At 44.0% G+C, this 5,190-nt stretch overlaps 1 non-coding gene across 1 annotated transcript; it reads left to right on the forward strand.

Moving 5' to 3' along the window:
• The first annotated feature begins 1,257 nt into the window (after nucleotides 1–1,257).
• TRNAS-AGA (transfer RNA serine (anticodon AGA)) lies at nucleotides 1,258–1,329 on the forward strand. The gene has a single exon. It is a non-coding gene; the product is annotated as a tRNA-Ser (tRNA).
• Nucleotides 1,330–5,190: the final 3,861 nt, after the last annotated feature.

Raw genomic sequence — 5,190 nt, forward strand, 5'->3', positions numbered from 1 at the left:
AAAATCCTTGGTTTTATCTTTGACCCCTCCCCTTTCCCTCACACCACACTTCCCCCTCACCTGCACTCTACAGATTTACCCCCTTCTCATGTCAAGTGCTACCATCATCCCTCATTAGGTTTATTTTCGTGGCCTCCTAACTGGTCTCTCTTCCTCTTATTCCCTTCCTCACCATCAGCAGCCAGAGCGATCCTTTCAAACTAAAGTCAGATCTCTTCTCTGTTCCCCAAACCCAGAGGATCCTCATCTCGCTCAGAATAAAAACATTATTTCTCAAATATTAGACTGTAGTCTTGACCTCACCACCTCTTTGAACTCATTTCCTATTTCTGTCTTGTTTTCTCTCCCTGCTTCACTGAGAACTATTTCTTCCCAGCAATCCCACATTTAGGTATATATACAAAGGAAATGAAACAGGATATCAAAGAGATATCTGCACTCCCATATTTATTGCAGCATTATTCACAATAGCCAAGACATGGAACAACCTACGGTCCATCAGTGGATGCACTGATTAAGATGTCACACACACACACACACACACACACACACACACATATATATGCAATGGAGTATTATTCAGTCATGGGAACATAAGGACATCTTATTACTATTTGTGACCACACGGATGACCCTGAGAGATGATGCTAAGAGAAGTAAGAGAGAAAGATAAATACTGTATGATATCACTCATATGTGGAATCTAAACAAGCCTAATTCATAGAAAGAGACTAGAACTGTGGTTACCAGGTGTCAGCCGAGGGGGGGCCGAAGAGGGATCCGAGGAGGTGAGCCGCCCCGACTGGACGGCGGCGCGGGGGAGCCGACGCAGCGCGCGGCATGGAGCGAAACAGCCCTTCACTGCCGTACGAGCGGGTGGCGCGGGCGGGCGGCGGCGCTGAGCACGTTCTTCTAGTTCGACAAGACGGCTCGTCGCCGGCGTGGCACACCTGTCCTTTTTGTATATGTCCTGCCCGCACATGCGAATTGTTCACGATGCTGAGTCACGCTACTGGCGCATGCGTGGTGGGCACGCTGCTGGCGCATGCGTACATTTACCCCTTAGCGGGTGCAAGCTGTTGTGAACTTTGATCTGGGCCCGGCGGCTTGCTCACTTAAGGCTGCAGACACCAGGGAGTGGGAGATTGGGGAAATGGAGAGATGCTGGTTGAAAAGTACAAACTTGCAGTTAGATGAATAATTTCCGTGGGTCTAATATGCAGCATGGTGATTATAGTTAATAAGGCCGTATTATTGTGGGGTATAGCTCAGTGGTAGAGCTCGTGCTTAGAATGCATGAGGTCCTGGGTTCAATCCCTAGTACCTCACCCCAAACAGAAATAAGCAAAAAAAAAAAAAAAAAAAGAAGAAGAAAGAAAGAAAAAAACAAACAATAAAAAACACTGCATTATATACTTGCAAGTTGCTAAGAGTAAATTTTAAATGTTCTCACTCCCAAAAAAGAAACAATAATTATGTGATGTGATGCAGGTATTAGCTCATGTTATGGTGGTAATCATTTTGCAATATGTAAGCATCAAATCAACACATTATACAGCTTAAATTTATGCAATGTTATATGTCAATTATATCTCAATAATGCCAGGAAAAATAAAATACAATAATTAACAATAATTTCTTTGCTTTTCTTTCAATATTTTCACCTCAGGGTCTTTGAGCTTACTATCCCCTGGTCTGAAACACTGATACCCACGTATCCACTCGGCTCTGTCTCTTACTTCTGTTCACGCGGTAACTTACCGGGGGAGGCTCTTCCTTGGCCACTCCATAGAAAGTAGAAACCATTGCCCTGATCTGCTCTTCTCAAACCTCCCAGCACTTATCACTGCTAAATACTTGATAGTTTGTTCATTATCTATCTCTTCTAGGAGTCGATGTCTAAATTCCCTAGACAGGGATTCCTGGCTGTTTTATTCATTATAGTTTGGCTACAGCCTAGAACAATGCCTGGCATATGGTAAGTGTTCAATATGTTTTTTTAAAATGAATGAATGCCTACTTTTTACCAGCTTCACTCCGACGTCTCATAACAATGTCTAATTTCTTCTCATTTTCCTCTAATTTATGAGCTAAACCAGCTGAAGAACCTGCCATCTGCAAGTGATACTCAGAATCCTCCCACAGCCAGAGTTCCTTGAAAACTTCACTCAAAAGTAATAGAAAGCTGTGGAAAATTTTTAATGCATTTCTTTTAGGTTAAAATTAAAATTTTTACTATGCCTACACGGTATGCTTTATTTTAGGGAAAAAGAAAACATTTGTGAAACAAGGCAGGATAAAAAAGAAAAAGCAAGCAAGAAGAATAAGGTGGGAGGAGGGTTAATTAACTGTCAAGTCCGACCTAGTTACCTCACGGGTGATCTATGAGGATCAGATGTGTGTGAAAACACACTGCAAAATACACAGTACTATGCAAATCCAGTTGTTTCATAAAATTCATATTTTCTGGGCTCTTCCTTGCTAATCAAGTTATTTTTTGTTTACATACATTTTTATGAACTTCTTTTAAAAACATGCTGGTGACGTTTTCTACCTGAGTTAAGTGTAGGACGTCATTGCAAACCTCACTGCGTCTTCCTTTCTGTGAAAAAAGATTAGCAAAGATATCCACGTCCTGTGAACATGTGAAATCACAGAAGGAAGGGAAGGGAAGGTTGCAGGTGGAATTAATACTGTTAATTTGCAACCTTTTAAACAGGGAGCCATCTCAATCACCCAGGTGTGCACAATGTAATTACCAGAGTTCTTAAAAGGGGGCGCTGGGGAGGCCCGGCAGGTGGAGCCCATCGAGGAGTGAGTGGTGAAGCTTGCAGGCTTTGGAAGCAGAAGCAGAAGGGGGCCTGGAGCCAAGGAGTGTGGCCAGCTTCTCCAAGCTGTGGGAGGCAGAGAAGCAGGTTCTCCCCTAGAGCTTCCAGAAGGAACGCGGCCCTGCGGACACCTTAATTTTAGCCCAGTGAGACTCGCGTTGGACTTCTGACCCCTAGAAAGGTAAGATAAAAACCCGTCTTGTTTTAAGTCATTGGGTCTGTGGTAATTCGCTACCAGAGCTGCAGAAAACCGACACAAACAGCTTTGCAGCCATGAGTGGGCTCCAGTGTCAGAGAGACCTGAGCCTCCATTCCAGGCCCGCCAACTTCTCCGGACCTTGACGTGTTATCAGTAAGACCAAGATGACAATAGTACGTTCTCCACTGGAATACTGTGAGCTTGGGAAGCTTATGTAAAGACTTAAAACAGGGCCCCCAGCATAGTGACTTGTCAACAATCCTTAGCTGTTAGCTGTGAACCATTTTCCTGTGAACTTTAAGTATGAATTTATTGGCAGAAGTCAAAGGGCTAGTAAAGCAAGCTGTGCATGTTTGGGGATGAAGATAGAATTTAGAGGCAGCAGAAATGAGCTGAGGTTCAAGCTCCCCCAGCAGTGTGGTCTTGAGCAAATCATTTAACTTCCTTCACCTGGAAGCTGAGATAATTAACTGTCTCTCCGTCTCTACAAAGGAATAAAGGCCCAGAAGAATAGAAGTGAAGTAGCAGGAGGGAAAATGTAACGCAGGTGAGATGAGTTAGCACAGCATCCCCGAAGTGTGCCCTACAGACGTCTAGCTCTGCAGGCTGTTCGTAAGTCACTGGAAAGCGTTCCCTGCTTTCCCGAGCTTGGAGAGCGCGGGTTAAACTTCAGCAGACTCCCTTGTCTCAGGCTTCTCCAGCCTTCAGCACATCTGCGTGTGGCGAGAGCACACAGCTTTTCAGGCCTACCTGGCCAGGAGCTCTTTTTTGAATGTAGAGCGTTTGGGGGACTAGAGTCTCTCTGGTCCACCCTTAGGTGACTCCCGGTTGAACACCTGCCCTCTAAAGCAAATTAAAGACAACAGCCTGCAGATGACCATGCAGGGGTGCGGGGTGGGAAATGCCAGGAAGCAAATTTACCAAAGGTGCAAGATGTATGTCAAAGAAAAGAGGAAGCGCCAAAGGGCTTGCTCGACGTCTTTTAGGCTAACACAGTATCACACTTGTGCACAAACGAACAATCCCTGTTCCAGCTCTTCTTGTCCTGATGAGGAAAGTCCCCCTCAGGCAGTTTCATCCTGTCTCCCCACACTTGTCCTTTCTTCTCCTCAACCCTAAAGATGTTCTCTCTCCCCGGCTTCCCCCCTTTATCTGTCTTCCTCTCTATTACCTTCCTACCCAAGTCAGGAAATAATGGTAATTCTACAAAGCATCTGGGTGTTTTTTTTTCTCTCTCTCTCTCTATGGAGAGATGGATAGACTGTAGTAGAAAAGATTTTATTGATATCTCATCACTAAAACGTTTGAAAATCCAGGAATTAATTATCGTTCAGATTTCTCTGGCTTTTGAGGCTTTTTTCCCTCTTTTCTAAAGCCTAAGAGCTTACTATGATCACACCTTAATTATCCTCACCAGCAAATAATCGTGTACTTGAATCTGACTATGATCCTATGTCCCTGGAGTTGAAACTGGAATTTCAGAAGGGAACTTCTTTACATGTAAGAACTCCACGTTCTGCCTCTTTGATTCTCACATGCTGCTCAGCAACTAGGTACTCCTCACTCACTCAGGGTCTGGTGGCTGCCAGGCTTTGAGCATGGTACTGAGAATTCAGAGGTGTAGCTTTGCAGTTACTGGTGGTGCCAGCAATGGTGGGAGTGATAATGTGGTCTCCCTTAAAAGATGACCCTCCTATAAAGGGACAGTGAAGTGGAAGTCCCCACCATTCTAAATCAATGAGTGTGGGACCAGCTTGCAGATGGAGGGTAATTATGATTGTTGGTGAGTGGCTTATTGGACTGGTCATTTGTTCTGGATCAGTGGTTCTAAACTCAAGCTGAACAACAGAGATCTAAAATATTGATGTCTGGGTCCCCAGGCCACTCCATTCTCTTAGAGCCTGGGGAAGAAGGCTGTGCTGCTGAAGGAATCCCAAATTAGTAGGCAACTCAGCTCATAGGATACATTTATCAGAGTTAAATTTATAAATATTGCACATGGTCTCAATACTCAGAGGTAAACATTTACATACCAGATCTTATTAGCAGACAATTGTGAAACCAAATAATGATTTTTTTTCTGCAGAGTTGCACATGTAAGAACAAATACAAATTAAAAATAAGAGGCTTAAATCTCCCTGTTGAAATGAGGGACGAGATTTC

This window comes from Vicugna pacos, chromosome 9 (genome assembly GCF_048564905.1).
Source record: "Vicugna pacos chromosome 9, VicPac4, whole genome shotgun sequence".
Lineage (NCBI taxonomy): Eukaryota > Metazoa > Chordata > Mammalia > Artiodactyla > Camelidae > Vicugna > Vicugna pacos.